Source organism: Microcaecilia unicolor, chromosome 1 (genome assembly GCF_901765095.1).
Source record: "Microcaecilia unicolor chromosome 1, aMicUni1.1, whole genome shotgun sequence".
NCBI classification, from domain to species: domain Eukaryota; kingdom Metazoa; phylum Chordata; class Amphibia; order Gymnophiona; family Siphonopidae; genus Microcaecilia; species Microcaecilia unicolor.
Window position 1 is genome coordinate 572,350,920 of NC_044031.1, and position 18,999 is coordinate 572,369,918.

An 18,999-nucleotide genomic window follows, 5' to 3' on the forward strand; every position below is an offset into this window, starting at 1 on the left:
GGACAGGAGTTAACAGACAGGATATATAGTGTACATTTGTTTTTTGCTCCTCCCAAACTCAGGTCAGGCCTGGAATGAGGAACACCATTGCAGGAGGCCACTGGTTGTGAAGCAGAGGTTAATAAAATTACTTGGCTTGAAAAATGGTTATATGCTCCAGACAGCAAACTTCTGTTCTGAAAATTCCTTTACAGTCTATTTTCACACTTAAATAAAAGTACACATAATCCCCCGGATTCTATATATGGTGCCTTAATTTCCGTGCGGAAATCGAAATGTATTCTATAACAATGCACATGACTTAATTGGTTAACTAGCTAATCAGCTAACTGGATGTTAACAAGCAATTATCAGCACTAATTAGCATCAATTAAGATTTACAAGCACAACTCGCTAAGTGTATTCTGTAACATAATGTGCCTAAATTCTAAGTCACATAGGTGTAAAGGGGGCATGGCCGTGGACAAGGTGTTTCTACAATCTATGTGCATTATTACAGAATACACCCGATCTGCGCCTAATTTAGGTGTCAGGATTTACACCAAGTAAAATGTGGCTTAAATGGACGCGACCAAATCTGGTCGCATGGAAAGCCGCGCGGAACTTTAAGCCACTTATACACGGATTACAGTAAAAAAAAAAAAAAAGACCAACATTTTCCAGAAAATTACAATAGCAATAATAGAACAATCAATCTAGTCTAAACTATGTAAACTCTTGAATGATACAGAATAGCAGAGTAATAATATATAAAAAAAACATTTAACATACCATGAGATAACCTTCCTAAGAATATCATTCTTTGGGATTCAGAATGTATTTCCTAAATACATATGTTTTAAGATTACTTCTAAAGTGCATACAGTTTGCTGCCGATAGTAACAGGCCTAAAAGAACTTTATCTAATCTTGCTGTTTGATAAGAAAGTAGATTATCAACAAAATCTACTTTCACAAATTATTAGATGTAGCAAATGAGAATAGCATTGTATGCAGCTCTCAAGCTAGGAGTTAGCTCTGGTTTCCTTCAGGGTCCAAACAGAACGGATCTTTACATTGACTCTCTGCAGGGTCAGAAACAGCTCCATCTGTGGAAACAGAATCAAAGGCCTCCTTCCAGCTCTTGTGCCAGGGGGTTTTCATTTATAATGGTATAGGGATTTTCCCCTATTTTCATACCTCACTCTCAATTTCCTTAGTGCATTCATTGTTGCAACAATCCTCACAGTAAAGCTCTGACAGGGGAGTGGTAGGCATGCTACCAATGGTGTGTCACAGGGATTGTCCTTGATCTGTCGTCCCCCCCCCCCCCCCCCAACATGTTCTTAAGCAATTTTGCAGAAGGGCTTGTCATGCAAAGTTTTGTGGATGATGCCATAATCTGCAACTGGGTAGATACTCTGGATGACATGGCTACTGTTGGACATCACTTACTGATGCAAGGAAAACAGGAAACCACCTCTACGGGGAACACAGAGGCAATAAAACAAAGATGAGGAGACAACAAAAGTAGCAGCTCTGGGCGTATATGGGAAAAATTCCCACGCAGGGAATTGCCCAGGAGAAAACCTTTATTTGCACCAGTATGGACCCGACACAAATCTTGCAATGGACTGTGACAACTTGCTGTAGCTCTATGAAAAAAAAATATAAAGTGCAAAAACTGCTGCATTGCAAGATTTGTGTTATTATTTTTTTTTCATTTTTCTCTGTGTTTATATTAATATCTTAATTTTTAAATATTATTTATTTAGATTTTGCTCACACCTTTTTCAGTAGTAGCTCAAGGCGAGTTACATTCAGGTACACTGGATATCTCTCTGTCCCAGGAGGGCTCACAATCTAAGTTTGTACCTGAGGCAATGGAGGGTTAAGTGACTTGCCCAAGACCACAAGGAGCAGCAGTGGGATTTGAACCGGCCACCTCTGGATTGCAAGACCGGTGCTCTAACCCACTAGGCCACTCCTCCACTGTTATAAATGTTATTGTTTTGTTTGTAGTGTCTCTAAGACCCCTGAGGCAGGTGGCTTTGCCCCACCAAAACACGGTACCTTGTCGGGTTCATTCCGCTGCAAATAAAGGTTTTCTCCTGGACAATTACCTGTGTAGGATTTTTTCACATATCCTCCCAGAGCTGCTACTCTTGTTCTCAACTCTACTTTGTTTTATTGCCTTGGCCATCACTTACTTTCGTCCTGCAAATTCAGACAACTTTTACAAACTGCTTGTCACTTACAGCAATTACAAAATCTCTTTCCACTGAGAAGACAAGTTTATGTTTGTTTATTTAAGGCTTCATATACCTCCTTTACTTTAATCAAGATCAAAGCAGTTAACAAATATCAAAATAAAAATCTGGGGAAAGGAATGCCATAATTAACAGGAAAGAGTACAATCATTGATTTACTATGGGATCTGAGATCACAGTAGCCAATGTTGTAATAACACCGCAGCTAGACTACTATAACTGTAGCTCCACTTAATTCAGGATTCTGCAACACAACTGATAGAGGGTTACAAGAGGTGTGAACATATTACACCCTTTCTGCAAAAATTTCACTGGCTACCAGTACTCTATAGCAGCATTTGCCAGTCAGGTTTTTCAGGGTATCCACAATAAATATGCCTGAACTTGATTTGCATATACTGCCTCTGCTGTATGCAAATCAATCTCATGCATATTCATTTTGGATATCATGAAAACCTGACTGGCAAAGGGGTACTCCCGGACCAGCTTGGGAAACACTGCTTTATAGGTGCTCAGAGGAAATGGGCCAGATCACCTAAAGAGTAAATCAACGCTCTCCAGACCTTGAGGCCTTTAAGGTCCTTCCAAGAAGCATCCCTTAGTGAAGTCATTCTCATAGGAAATCATGCAATACGACACCTGCCAGTATGCCTTCATAGGAGTAGCCCCCACACTATGACCAACTCAAGGCTACCTCTACTTCAGAAAGTAGGGGAAAGTTTGGCTCTAACAAGCCTTGAATGGCTATTAGACTAATCATCACATCCCATACACAATTAATGGTGTATTTATTTAGGAAAGTCTTTCAATAGTTCTTTTCATGAAGGTGTAAGGCAATAAATTTATACTTCTGTTCAACATGATAAAATACTGGAGACCCTTGGTTTGCTGTTACTTGGTATTTTCCCCCCGATTACTGTTTTATGCTTTGTTTTTTTATTTATTGTTTTTTTTTTTAATTATGTGATTATGTATGTTCTTTTGTACCCTCCAAGAATGGTACATTGTGCAGGCTATACAGTTAATATAAACAAATAAATCTTGCTGTAGCTCTGAAATCAGTTCCACATGCCTTACTTGACTGTACATACAATTTTAACCTCAATTCAGCCGCCCACTTTTGCAAATCCCGGTTTTTATTTTATCCATCTTATCTGCCTATTAAAAAGTTCTATCATATTGTGCTGATGATGTGAAAGTGATACTTGAGAAATAGTACAAAGTTTGGTAGCTAAGATTTAGCAGAGAAGTTGCCAACATGGGCTACTGTGGATTATTTTACTGCACAGTAGCATTGGTAACAGCAAGTAGCTGATGCCCACAAATCACACACAGGGAATAAATTGTTACATACTACCTCCCTTCTTGCCCACCCAGTCATCTCTGTGCCACCAAGTATCTCCTCCAGTCTGCTTAAACAAAGCCACCCAACACAGCCATTTGTGGCATTCATTGGTCTGCAGAGGGCTGTGAGCCACTGATCTCTGCTGTGTGTGTCTCCTTCTAGACCAAGCACACACATTATCAGAAATGGCATCTGTCAGACACATACAAGCTTGAACATCACCACCACCAACTCACCAGCTTTGAGAACCTAAGCACATTATATATAGGTAATATTAATAATACTAGTATTTAATGCTAAGAGCTTGAGTAAAGATTTTAGTAGAATTCTTGAGAGTTGAATATAGGAAACATCAGCAAAATACTCTAAGAATGGTTTATTTTGAATCTGATATACTGTCTTTACCAACCAGGCAGATCAAAACGGTGTAGAATTAAAACATAATAAAATATAAAAGAACTCCAATCAATCATACAAGAAAAAAATCAGTAGCAGAGAATATCAGACAGTGGACCAAGTCCCTCGAGGGGTCATAACCCGAAAGCAATCTCAAAATAGAATGTCTTAAGTAAAATCTTAAGGGGTCCTTTTACTAAGCTGTGGCAAAATGAGGCCTATGCTGGTGTCAGCTCATGTTTTTGATGCACTGAGGCCCACTTTTAACACAACGAGCAACAGGCTGGTTTTTTTTTTTTAAGAACTAGTCATGCGGCAAGTGAAGCGGCCATTTTGGGGGAGAGCTCTTACCGCCACCCTTAATGGCGGTAAGGGCTCCCATGCTAACCAGGCGGTAACTGGGCAGTGCCGGTTTACGAACAGTAAGCCCACATCGGTCTTACCACCGCTTAGTAAAAGACTCCCTTAATTTCTTCTATGACTGTTTCTAAATGAATAGTTCTAGGGAGGTGATTCCATAAGTAGCTACAACAACAAAAACATACCACCTAGGTTAGTACAATCCCAGCACGTCTTAAGAAAATGACCAACCACTCACACGTTAAATGATATGGGAACCTTAGAAGTCTTATTGGTTGTACCATACCACAACTATCATCACCGGTTCTACAGCTTTTCTAAACAGTTTCAATCTGAATTTTTAAACTTGTGTTTAGAAGCAGTTAATAAGATTACTCTCTTGCACAGTGCAAGAAACAGCTGTCAGCTATCAAACTCTCTCATTTAACTTTTCTTCTTTTTTTTTTTTTTTTTGCCTGTGGCCACTCTACTCCATACTCATGATACCTGTCTCTCAGTGCTTATGCTCAGCATAATGCTTAAAATATCAGCCAGCTCCACAAGTATTCACACACCTACTCAATATAAAACATTCTGGGCTGAATCTGGTAATGAAGGGAAAATGCCCTTTGCAATTTCATCACTCCTAAAACAGGTCTCTTGTTAAAGTAGTACATTCTTCCTTTGCCTGCAATTACCGATAATGCAATTCTTGTTTAACACCTCTACGGAAAAAAAAAATAAAACCCCATTCAGATGACCATCCTCCAGGCACAAATAACAGGCTCCATTTTCTTCTAAAAATGCAAAATGGGGCTCATTATTCCCTCGAGCAGACCTTGACTCAGTGGTATATTATACATCTACCCACTCATTAATTAGCAGTACCTGCTTGCACATCTGACAGTAGGATCTCCACCCCCCACCCCCAGTCCTAGACGTATTTCTCTTTTCCAACTACAGTAAATGAAGAAAGATAGTGTCAAACATGTCACTGGAGCTCCCTAGGGATATATCCTCACACAAACAAACAAAGGAGAGAAGGACTGGCCTAGTGGTTAGAGCACAGGTCTTGACATCCAGAGATGGCCGGTTCAAATCCCACTGCTGCTCTTTGTAATATTAGGCAAGTCACAACCTCTATTGCCTCAGGTATAAGCTTAGCTGTGAGCCTTCCAGGGACAGAAAAAATACCCAGTGTACCTGAATGTAACTCACAAGCTTTAGTCCTTCACCCAAGGCCATTACCAGTGAAAACAAAATGAAGGGCTCTTGTACTAAACAGCACTGTAATCTGGTCCTAACATGGGACCAGGGCTTTTTTTTAATAAAAGAGCTCAGGCTCTACATGCAAATTCTGCCTTGTCATAGAGTCTGTGACTGGTTGCAAGGGGCCTGGCTATTGTGGGGTGGGTCCCTCAGTGATCACCCCACCCCTGAAGGGTGGCCTGGCATTTGAGTACCGGCACCTTTTTCGCTAGAAAAAAATGCACTGCATGGGACATTAGCTAGTACTAAACCCAGATTGTATAGGGCACATTTTTTTGGCCTTTTTCTTTTTTCCTGTTGCATGCTAGTTTTGTCATTAGCGTTTAGCGTGCATTGCTGGGGAAAAATGTATGTTCCCACATTGACTCTGCAATGCATTAACCGGTTATGTTAGCTGGTTAACACTTCCATGACCATTCTCTGCCCGTGAAATTTTAAAAATGATCTAACATAGGAGTTAATGCTCGCTAACAAGCAAAATACCACAAATGCTTTAACACGTTTTGCGATAGCCTGCTTTCCCTATCCAAATTGTGCGTTAAGGGCCTAACCCACCTTCGTAAGAGTGCCCCTAAACGACCTTCACACTACAGGGAATAAATAGAGGGTTATGACCTGCACAGAGCAGCAGGTACTACTCTGACCGTCTTGCTGGGCAGATTGGATAGAGCATACAGATTTTCATTTACCATCATTTCACTTACTATATGCTCAAGGAGAACAAAGAAGGGGGTCCACGTCTTCTACAAAGAAGCAAGCAAAGCAAGTCCAAATGACCAGCCCAAGCAGGTAGTAATAGTGACAAAACAAAGTTTATTAAGACCCTACTAAAATTTGTTTTGTCACTCACTACCTGCTTGGGCTAGTCATTTGGACTTGGGGGAAGATGCACTAAACTTAGCGAGCCATTAACGTGGGTTTTAAACTGGTTATAGCCAGTTTAACATGCAAGTAGTAAACCAGGACATGCACAAAAGGGCAATGTGCTATCACGGTAGCAGCTAACGAAAACGGAATGCAAATGATCCAAAGGCTATTATAATGAGCTGCACTACCATTGCAAGGCTATTATAATGAGATGCACTACCATTTTACAATCCCCTTACCGTGGAAAACCTAACGGGAGGTCTACACCTCTCGTTGGGGCAAAGGACAGGATCGGGAGAAAAAAAATGTTGTCAGGGACGTCCTTTTTGGACGTCCTTCACCTGTAAAAAACCTCCCACTCCAAAAGACGTTCTTTTTGGACATCCTTCACTCAAAACAACAACAAAAAAAAGGACGTCGTACTTCTTAATTAAATTTAACAAAAAACCAATCGCGGGAAAAACATCCAAGTGCTCGTCCGGAACGTCCTTTATGGACGTCCTTCACTGAAAACAAAAAAAAAAAAAAGGTCGTCGTACTTCTTAATTTTTACTCTCGCTCTTCTGTGTTAAATCTTCCTTTAAGACATTTTTCCCTTCCTCACCGGCAGCTGAAGAGAGGGCTAATGGACGATTGTGAGGACCCCCACGGCCTCTCAGCCAATCACAGTGTGTTTAGCTGCCTAGTGACAGCTAAACGTGTTGTGATTGGCTGAGAAAGACCTGGAGGAGGGGCATAATCGAGCATCCTTGAAGAAAAGCCCGTCCTGCTCGTCAGGGACGTCCTTTTTTGATTTAGTGAAGGACATCCATGTTAGGCACTTTAGAAGGACGTCCCTGACGAGCAGGATGGGCTTTTCTTCACAATCGTCCATTAGCCCTCTCTTCAGCTGCTGATGAGGAAGAGAAAATGTCTCAAGGAAGATTTAAAACAGAAGAATGAGAGTAAAAATTAGTATGACGTCCTTTTTTTCTTTTGCTCGTCAGAGATGTCCTTTTTTGGGTTTTTTTTTTAGTGGACGTCCATAAAGGACATCCTAGGCATGCGCAGAGCAGCCAGCATAACGCTTGGCTGCTCTGCGCATGCTCGATCCGGCCGACTGGCCGACTAGCTTCCTAGGAATAGAGAATGCAAGTGAGCTACAACGAGCAGCTCATTTGCATTCCCTTTACTTGATGCATGGCCGTTCCCTACCGATTCGCTATGGAATCGGTAAGGGAAGGGCTCTTCCGAGGACCTTAGTGCATCTGGCCCTTGGTTTACTTACTATTTGCTACCAATTTCATAAGAGGGTCTCTCATCAGTGAGATACTCTTTCCTATCGTAAAATAATTTAGTATGGGGCTTTCAAGAACTCCCCCTCATCTCTTCGTTAAACACGACTGGAAGTCATTGTCTATACATAGCATATGGGTTTTTGCATTTTTCCAGTTAAACAATTTCCTTTTAAAAGTGCTTCTTAACACCACGGTAAACTGCCGAAAAATACAGGCTGCTGGTGATCATTTTGATATCCTTCACACAAAGTGAGCTACAGAAAGGTTAAATAAACAGCTGAACAAGTGCCAGGCGTTCTTTAAGGGGCCCCTAACAGTGTTGTTTGCACAGGATAAATATAGTTCACGCTTGCTGCCTGTGGCTGCTTCTTTGCCTGGAGGACTTTTTCCACCAGGCAGTAAAGCTATTATTTCCAGCACAGGTAAAACAGAACTTTTGTGAGAATGTTTAGATATTGTTTGTAACCTCGTGGCCACCAGCTTCAGTACAGGACGTCTCAGGTGGTCAAGCAGCAAGGCAGTCCCATCCATTAGGCAAGACTAGGCAACCGCCTAGGGCACCAGCGTCTCGAGGAGAGGCAAAGAGCAGCTTCAGTCAAAGCAAAACAACAGATCCTAACAGCCACACAAACTCACAGAACTATCAAAGTATATTTTATCTGTAAGAAGGGTGGGCAATTTTCAAATAGTCCATTTAACTAAGCAAATGACTTACCGTATTTTTCGGACTATAAGACGCACCGGACCATAAGACGCACCTAGGTTTTAGAGGAGGGAAATAGGAAAAAAATTTTTTTCCTTTTTCCCTCCTCTAAAACCTAGGTGCTCCGTGCATCTTGTCCGAGTTTTGGATCGCCGTCCCCTACTTACGCGATGCCATGTTCCCTGGTGGTCTAGTGACGTTGGGGCAGGAAAGAGCCCCCTCTTTCCTGCCCATCGCGCTGCTCTCCGTGCTCCTGACTGCTTCCTGACGGTCTCGGCGAGATTCAAAATGGCCGCCGAGAATCTTGGCGGCCATTTTGAATCTCGCCGAGACCGTCAGGAAGCAGTCAGGAGCACGGAGAGCAGCGCGATGGGCAGGAAAGAGGGGGCTCTTTCCTGCCCCGACGTCACTAGACCACCAGGGAACATGGCATCGCGTAAGTAGGGGACGGCGATCCAAAACTCGCTACCATCGGACTATAAGACGCACCCCCCATTTTCCTCCCAAATTTTGGGGGAAAAAAGTGCGTCTTATAGTCCGAAAAATACGGTACATAAAATGAGAATATAAGAATAGCCATAATGGGTCAGACCAATGGCCTATCCAGCCCAGCATCCTGTTTCCAACAGTGGCCAATTCAGGTCACAAGTACCTGGCAGAAACCCAAATTTCATGCTACCAATCCGAGGGCAAGAAGTGACTTCACCATGCCTATCTCAATAGCAGACTATGGATTTTCCTTCCAGGGACTTGTCCAAACCTTTTTTAAAACCCAGATACACTAACCGTTGTTACCACATCCTTCAGAATGAGGGCCAGATGCACTAAACTTTACGAGGCAATAACGAGCCAATAACAAGCCATTAACGAGCAAGAAGTAAACCCTGGCATGCGAGGGTAGCAGCTAACGCAAACGGAATGCAGATGAGCAAATTGTGTAGAAACCCTATTGAAATGAGATGCAAGCTTTTTTGCTTGCCCTAACGCTAGAAAACACCGGGAAAGCTAACGAGAGGTCTGTACATCTCGTTGGGGCTGTGCGGGCTTCGAAAACTAATAAAATGTAAAAAAACAATTGGGAGGGGGCAAAAACGCTCGTCAGGAGCGTCCTTTATGGACGTTCTTCACTGTAGGTATTATAGGTATTATAAAAAAAATAGCAGGCATCCGCTGCACCTATGGTACGTCGCTCCCCCCCCCCTGCATTCAAATTAGAACTTTTACGCAGCCCCGCCCCCTTCCTCCCTCCCTTCCTTGAAATGACAGCTTCCCAGCCATCTGCCCTGAGGTCGTCGACGACGATGCTTCCCCTCCCCCCTCCATCTGCCATCAGGCCCTCGCAGCGCCTCTCACCTCCGTGTGAAGGCGCTGCACCGGCAACAACAGCTGATCGCCTCTTCGGACTTCCCTCCTTTGCTCCTGGCCCGCCCTCGTCTGACGTAAGTAACCTACGTAGAATGGGCTGGTCCCAACAGAGAAGGCAGTCTTTCAACATAATTGTGCCCCAGGCAAGGATTGCTCCTGGTATCTCTAGTGCTCAGACACTCACAGACTGACTCAAATGGGTAGCCCCCTCCCCTCAATTTCACATCTAAGTGCTACTGTTCCCTCTAAGCTGAGCGGAAGTCCTCCGCCTACAGTACTGCCAGTAGGGGGTGCTGTTTCACTACTACATTTTCTACAGTGAGGGACAAGCAAGCTCTGCAGGACTCTAGGGAACCTGCCTGTCTCTAGTGACTGAAACCATAATATTGAAGCACCGCCCTCTACTGGCAGCAATGCAGTTGGAGGACCCTGCTCAGCTTATATGAAACAGCGCTAAAGGCAGTCAACTTGCTTATCCATCCCAACCAATAGCAAAAGATGAGGGATCTGAACTTGGATCGCTAATGTCAACCCCTCTTTTTTTCTTTAAATACTCAGCAGGATGGGACAATATTACTTGGTTCTCCTCTTCAGAGTGAAAGCAGATAAATTGCATTGTGATTTATCTCTTGTTTCACTTAAGGTAGGGAAAAACAGGTAAATGTAATCCAGAGCATGATGACAGAAGTGCAGGCAGACCTTCAAGCATACGTGAAGTGGCTTAAGTTTATGATTAAAGGCTGTGAAGTAGTAATTTTGGAAGGGATCCCTGTAATGGGTGAGGATCCACCACAGATGATCAGGGAATAGTTGAAAATGCTCCCCCCCCCCCCCCCCCACCAATGGGCCCACTGCACTAGGGTTACCATATGGCTCCAGAAAAAGGAGGACGGATTGAGCCAACCGGGTTTTACTTCCATTGCTTTCAAGCAATGGAAGTAAAACCCGGCTGGCTCAATTACTTCCATTGAAAGCAATGGAAGTAAAACCCGGCTGGCTCAATCCGTCCTCCTTTTTCTGGAGCCATATGGTAACCCTACACTGCACTGCAAGGGCTGCTTGGGCAAAATTTATGCCACTGCATACATTACATCTGTTTCCAATAAAACAAATTTAAGTGCACTGTTACTTATCAGGGCCATCGCGGTTTCAGTTTTTTTGGGAAACAAGGCGCAGCTGAAACCACAACCTATTATGGAACACCAGAAAGTAAAAATCAACCTAAAACCCACATATATTTCCAAAGCAGTTCTGCTTATATATCAAAACATGTTGCTGAAGACAAAAGCCCTTCATCGTTGGTTTTCAAGAAACTTGTGTGCCTGCTTATTTCTGGTTCTGTATTATCTGTGCAAATGCTTTTTGCACACTTTTTCCCTATCTTTCCTTGATTCAACTCTAGTTTTTATGTGTCTAGATGCAAAGCTTTGTGGGTAAGGGCAATGTCTCCCTGCTGTGGTGGTGGTGGTGGTGGTGGAGGAGGAGGAGGGAGGGGGTCATGAATACACACACATGCACTTACTGAATGCCTACAGATTTTAAAACACATCATTCAACCTGGCGACTGACAAGAAAGCCCAACTTACACTTCTATTTCCCCCACCCCAGCCAAGTTTCCTTTTCAGACAGGAAGCAAGCAGGTGGAGGGAGAAAGGGCCACTATGTAGGCTGCCAGCACATGCAAGGGCTCATAGTTTCACACTCAGTACATCCTTCCTGCTGACTCTGCACTGCAAAGAAGCACCCTGCACAAATCCATGGGGGTGCAAGCAAAAGAGGAGGGGAATGCAGCCCCGAGTCTGTGATCGGAATATTGAGGGCAGACTATAAAAACACACTGAAATTAGTAAAAAGATTGCTTGATGAGCCATGATTCACAGGCACTGAACTAGAGTGGGTGATGAGGGGCCTACCCGGGGGGGGCAGTGGAACATCTTTTTGCTTTTTCCAAACAATCCAAGCTGTCTCTGCCCCTCATCCCCCTGGCTGCTGACACACTGTGGGGCAGAAATCTGGTAGGGACATGCCATTCTACTGCCTATGATCCTACCAATATTTTGCTCCACACAGATTGAGCAACCAGGTCAATAATGACCAGGGACAGAGCTTTGTTTGTTTACCCTCCCCCCCCCCCCCCCCCCCCCCCCCAAAAAAAAGATGTTCCACTGCCCTGGGCAAGATTTTAAACCAAAATGCTTGCACACAGCTAGTCAAATATATCCACAGCCACTTAGGATCCAAATAAAATTTCACTCCATTTTTCACTTAAAGACCTCAGCAGCACAATTCTGAGCTCAAAACTTTTATTGTTCTAAACTTTACATGCTCACTTGACATCGATCTTTCATCAAACTGTGTCTAACACCAATAGCTCATAAATGTTTAAGCTTTATAAATATAAACTTATCTTGTAGTAGTAGTATTCATTCATCAATAAACGGCAAGGAGCTCTTAAATACGTTTGTTTAATCATTTGTTTAGGATACCCTAACTTGCAATTTGTGATGTCATATAGTCACACTGAATTAGAATTTCTGGATCTATGGATTGTGATCCTTGATAAAGCCATGAGGTGAAACATGATGCGTGTTGGATAACACAGCTCCCTTGCCGTTTACTGATTAAAGAATACTACTAAAATATAAGTTTATATTTATAAAGTTTAAACATTTATGAGATATTGGGTGCTAGACACAGTTTGATGAAAGACCGATGACAAGTGAGCATGTAAAGCTTAGTGAAAGTTTTGAGCTCGGAGTTGTGCTGCTGAGGTCTATAAATGAATAACGGAGTGAGAGTTTATTTTGATCCTAAGTAGCTGTGGATATATTTGACTTTTTGTGAGAAGACTTCTTGGGATATATTTCACAGCCTGAGAATGGAGATGTTATATTACTGCATACAACTAGCAGCATGCGCTCGGTTTTCAGATTAACACTGCAGCACTGGAGACTGCAGAGAAAACAGCACCCTGGTATCAATGAGACAGATGCATCTTGGGATACATCCTAACCTCAGCAGACAGGAGATACACGGTGGCTCCAAGCATGGTGATCTTGGCTTATAAACAAGGATAAGAAATGTCTGCTGTTCATAACTTCTGCTAAAAGGTGAACAGCAGATAGAGTCTGTGCAGAAGGTCCTTAGGCTTTAAATAAGGGGGTTATTTCGGCTAATAAAGATTACAAGACTTTCCATCTATATAGAAGGGAGGGAGTTGGGTTACTAAATGTTTTGACTCTGACTAAGTGGAATACAGCACACGCAGAAAGACCCATCATTATACTTAACTGGCCTGCTGATGTATGAGGAAAGCCTTGAAGAACTGCAAATAAATAGCTGTAATCTGCTGAACTGTCACTTACCCGGGCTCTGAAATAGCCATAATTGACTAATAGGATAATAATGTGGCAGCTACAAATCGGAAAGCTTCGCTCCTTTGTTTTAACTGTCCTTGAGGAAACAACACTCCAAGCTGAGAAAGATAAAGTGGGCCTGATTGCAATCATCTCCCTTGATTGAAAGTATATGAATGCTGCAAGTCATCTACAAACCAGCAGATTAGTCAGGGTAGAAATCACAGCTCTGTGCTGCAGTGTGGCCAAAGCATCGGTGATTAACTTTCAATAGCGCTAAAGGTACTTAAGCAGTTACCACAAGTTAAGATTTCCTCGGTAATGGCCACCATGGTGATATGGTTTTAAGCAGAGATGTTCACACTTTTTATTTTTAACCTGACCCAGTGAAAAATATTTACATCGTTTACTATGTTATGTGTGATTCATCTCTCCCACTATACCCTGCATTCTTACAACTCAGTCTGTCCTCTGGCAACCTCCACCCCACTCCCAATGCTATATCCAATGCCTCTGTTAATACTGCAGTCACTTCTAGTTTCAGGTTTATTAGCAGATTTTCTATCCCGCCCATCAAACATGTGTCTAGGCGGCTCACAATCTAGACAGAGAGAAAAACAAGAAAGAGAAGACAGAAAAGAGAAAACGAAGACAGGACTTAAGAAACCAGCAACAACAGGAGCGGGATGAACTATGATACTGACAGGAAAGGAGAGAGGGGAGGAGGAATACACAGAAGGGTAACATATCGTCCAGTGCACTACTTCAGCCTCAATTGCTATTTGTAAGCATCCAAGAAGAGAAAAGTCTTTAAAGTCTTCTTTAAGCTGAAGGGAGAGTCTTACGATTAAGTCATAGTTGGTTCCAATGATGGGGGCCTTGAACCGAAAAAAACAAAGCGCCAAATGGTGTCGAGGAGACATTATGGAAAGAGGAAACCACAAGGTGACCTTCTATAATCTGGATCCATACAGATCTTAGTAAGTCACAGTAACCCAGTAAATGACAGCAGATAAAGACCTACATGATCTATCCAATCTGCCCAACAAGGTGATCAAAGACACACCTGACACGTCGTACAGGCTACAACTCCTTCATGATCGGACACTGGCATCACAACTAGGACAACTGGCAATTTGTTACCAAGTCTTTCACATATAGGCAGTTTTATATGATGCTGCATTATCACAATACCATGTCAATAGTCCAAAGAGTGGTTTTATTATTTTGGCCTCCTCACAGTCACATTCATTATTACAATTACAATAAAAATTATATTGTGCTACAAACCACTGCTAGTTCAATGCAGATTACAATATATAAAAGAGCTAAGCCAACACTAGGAAATTACAATATCCTAAAAAGACATCCAGCATATCAAAATAAAATATTTCAACCTTTACCCCAAATATATAGAAAATAAATAATAGCTTACGAAAATTCAAATAACAGAGGTCAGTCTCAGTTCAAGGGGAAGTGAATTCCAACATTGAGCTGATATATAAGCAAAACCCATTGCATGAATAGATTTATACTTCACAGTTTTTAAGGTGGGGAAATTGAATTATACCATGGTCTCTTGATCCAAGTGAACAATCAGCTGAACTAACAATTAACAATCTGACCAGATATTCTGGAGCATTTATGATAACAATTAAACCAACAAACCAACCATATTGCTGATTAACATTTTATTCTCTAATTTCAACCTTAAGCGATACACAGCACCTGTGTTCATAGCAGATGAGATAAATGTGATATACAATATGCATGCTTGATCATGGCCTCCCCCCCCCCCCCATTTTTCAGGGCAGACTACAAAAGTATGCCCTACACTGACCTTACTTCCAAGGCTATCCAACTACTGGAGCTGCCATTGAAGCTCGCTCCCAGATACAAAAACTTAAATCGTGAGTCAACTAGAGACAGAGGAAGTACCTGTATATTATAAATATAAACTGCTTTGGTTGTACACCAGAAAGGTGGTATATCAAATCCATGACCCTTTACCCTATTTTGATCTGTCATTGCCATTTTCAGTAGTCCAAAGGAGAGGCAAAAGAGAACGAATTAGTCATCATTGAACCTGACTTACCTATAGCCTTGAATAAACTGATCACTTGTCTAACATCAATTCAAGAATGGGCTAAACACAAACTTTGCCTGAACCCAAGTAAAACCGAACTTCTCTGGGTCCCTAACACAAGTGGATACATACCTGACATCAAAATCCCTTTTGGGAAGTATGAACTCCACCTCAAATCACAAGTCAGGAACCTTGGAATACAGTTAGATTCAACCCTTACTCTGATTCCCCAAATCCAAGCAACCTTCAAGAGCTGTTTCTACTATTTGTGACAGCTACGCTGCCTCTCTCCTTACATCGAGAAGGTAAATCTTATCCCAGTTGTGCATGCCATGGTAACATCAACACTGGATTACTGTTTTTCTTCTATCTTGACAACTGTTTGCCATTTTTGGGACACAAACCGTAGAAGCCTGCACCAAAATGGCCGTTCTTCCCAACTACTGGAGTAGCCATGCAAGCTGTGCAATGCCTGCTACCCTGCACCATTCTTTGGGGCCTTTCATCTGGTACCACATAGCTCAAATCTACTGAGACCTACGAAGAGCAAGAACTGGCTCCTATACTGGGTCAGAACAAGGGCTAATGCAGGAGCAGACATTGCACAACTCTATCAGAGAGTACAAGCCACAGTGGGATGCTCCAGAATATTTTGTCAGTTTGTTGTTGATTTGGCTAATCATTAGCTCGGGGCAGGTAACAGTTGCTGCCATACCATGACCTGCTACTGCAGTGGAATCTTCACTGTTTTTGAAGTGGGAGACACACTGGTAGAAAGACTTCAAGGTGAGAGCCAGGATCCGCGCTGGATAAAGTGGATGGTGCCTGGAGCCCTGGACAATAAAGGAAGATGGGCCCCTCTCTAATGGTGTAGCCAGTCCAGCTGCTCAGGCGCACTCAGAGCAATGTGTAAATAAAATGAAGTTGGATTCTTCAGACTCTCTCTTCCCCAGAAAGCGAAACAACCACAGAAGGTGATCTCTCCACAGGAGAAATGAAGAACACCAGGTACACACAGTGTACAGTCCTCTCTCTTCCCCAGACCATCTTGTCTCCCCCCAACCACATGGTAGAGACTATTATTAAGAAAAAATTACAGAGCATATTCAAAAGCATGGATTAATGAGACAAAGTCAACATGGATTTAGTGAAGGGAAATCTTGCCTCACCAATCTACTACATTTCTTTGAAGGGGTGAACAAACATGTGGATAAAGGGGTTGATATTGTGTATCTGGATTTTCAGAAGGCGTTTGACAAAGTACCTCATGAAAGACTCCAGAGGAAATTGGAGAGCCATGGGATAGGAGGTAGTGTTGTACTGTGGATTAAAAACTGGATAAAAGATAGAAAACAGAGAGTAGGGTTAAATGGTCACTATTCTCAATGGAGAAGGGTAGTTAGTGGGGTTCCCCAGGGGTCTGTGCTCAGACCGCTGCTTTTTAACATATTTATAAATGACCTAGAGATGGGAGTAACGAGTGAGGTAATTAAATTTGCTGATGACACAAAGTTATTCAAAGTCGTTAAATCACGGGAGGATTGTGAAAAATTACAAGTGGACCTTACGAGACTGGGCGTCTAAATGGCAGATGACGTTTAATGTGAGCAAGTGCAAAGTGATGCATGTGGGAAAGAGGAACCCGAATTATAGCTATGCCATGCAAGGTTCCACGTTAGGTGTCGTCGTTGATGATACGTTGAAACCTTCTGCTCAGTGTGCTGCTGCGGCTAAGAAAGCAAATAGAATGTTAGGTATTAATAGGAAAGGAATGGAAAACAAAAATGAGGATGTTATAAAGCCTTTGTATCGCTCCATGGTGCGACCGCACCTCGAATATTGTGTTCAATTCTGGTCGCCGCATCTCAAAAAAGGTATAGTGGAATTTGAAACGGTGCAGAGAAGGGCACGAAAATGATAAAGGGGATGGGACGACTTCCCTATAAGGAAAGGCTAAAGCGGCTAGGAATCTTCAGCTTGGAGAAAAGGCGGCTGAGGGGAGATATGATAGAGGTCTATAAAATAATGAGTGGAGTTGAACGGGTAGATGTGAAGCGTCTGTTCACGCTTTCCAAAAATACTAGGACTAAGGGGTATGCGATGAAGCTACAATGTAGTAAATTTAAAACGAATTGGAGAAAAGTTTTCTTCACTCAACGTGTAATTAAACTCTGGAATTTGTTGCCAGAGAATGTGGTAAAGGCGGTGAGCTTAGCAGAGTTTAAAAAAGGTTTGGACGGCTGCCTAAAGGAAAAGTCCATAGACCGTTATTAAATGGACTTGGGGAAAATCCACTATTTATGGGATAAGCAGTATAAAATGTTTTGTACATTTTTGGGATCTTGCCGGGTATCTGTGACCTGGATTGGCCACTATTGGAAACAGGATGCTGGGCTCGATGGACCTTTGGTCTTTCCCAGTATGGCAATACTTATGTACTTATGTCTCTTTCCCCAATACACAGTCTCCTTCAGCCCTATCCCAATCATACTGAACATTCACCGGCCTCTCCTTCTAATCAGCCACCCTCATCCTTCCCCAATTCCTTCAAGCTGGGTCGTTCCCCCCTCCCCTAGTTTGTTAATGCCCTCTGACCTTCCCTAGAGTCTTCCTACACATTTTACCTCTTGGACAGTTGTTATGTTTTCTTCCAGCATCATGTGGCTCTCAGTGATCTTGATCCAGATGGTGTCTAAACTTCTTTACTGTTATCACAGTCCTCCAAGAAGAGAGTGGGAGTTTATATGCCGCATAGCTCAACGTCACTGAGAGCTGCACAGTTCTGAAGAAAGACAGAGTAGTGGTTCTGGAAACAGTTCCAGCAGCAAATCTCTGGACAAGGTGGGGGAAGTATGTATTGACAGAAGAGAGTTAGGGAGTCAAACCTGGGGTCACTGGAGGCTGTCATTAGCCCCCAGGCCTTGCAGTGAAGAACACTGCACTACTGGGTCACATTTCATGACTGGAAAACAAATTTGGAGCAACTTATATTCTAACAGTGAAGCCCAGAAGTCCATTATCAAGTTCAGCTTTACCAAAGTGCAGTTTGAGGTCGGTTCTTGCGCGCTGGTTTAACCCTGCATGGCAAATTTATTTTCGAACTTCTCTTTTCGTCAGCTTACATGCCGAGTACATGTACTACTGGTGAGTCAAGCACCAGACAGCATGAAAGCTCACCAGAACCACTTTCACCCAAGAATGGACCAAGAAGTAGGACAAGTGGTTTAGATATGTGACTGTCCATCAGCTTTACACAAATACTCAAAGAGGTTCCTGGCCAGCACAGTCACAGTTCTGGCATAGCTGATGACGGACAGTCTTGGATGGGGCATTTCAAATGACAGTAATGCGACTGGGACTATCTGTCATTTCTTTCCACAGTTCCTTTTTCACGTATCCTGTTTACAAGGATCAGGACTTAATTCACATAATGCAACAAAGCTAACAGTAATTCAAAAGCCAATGAAGAAATGCTAGTGCAGGTCATACAGGGCGAGAAGTAATAGCTGTCCCCAGTCTGTTACTCTGTTTCAGGGGAGATGCCATTAAAGTCAGCGTCATCTGACATATACACTGAGCTCCTTCTTCTCCTCCAGGAAAGAAGTCTGAATATTCCACTTGTGTGTACTCTCTTTTCCATTAGGAAAATTGTTCTCTGTGCCTGCTGTGACAGGACTTGAATTTATCAAATGTCTATTACAGTTAATGTTAAATCCTTAAGAGAGAAAGAGAGAGAGAGAGAGAGAGG

General features: G+C 42.6%; 1 protein-coding gene across 1 annotated transcript in view; it reads right to left on the reverse strand.

Annotated features, from left to right (window-relative positions):
* The window catches only part of EXT1 (exostosin glycosyltransferase 1), a 533,287-nt gene that overhangs the window by 211,294 nt on the left and 302,994 nt on the right, over positions 1-18,999 (reverse strand). The window lies entirely within an intron of this gene.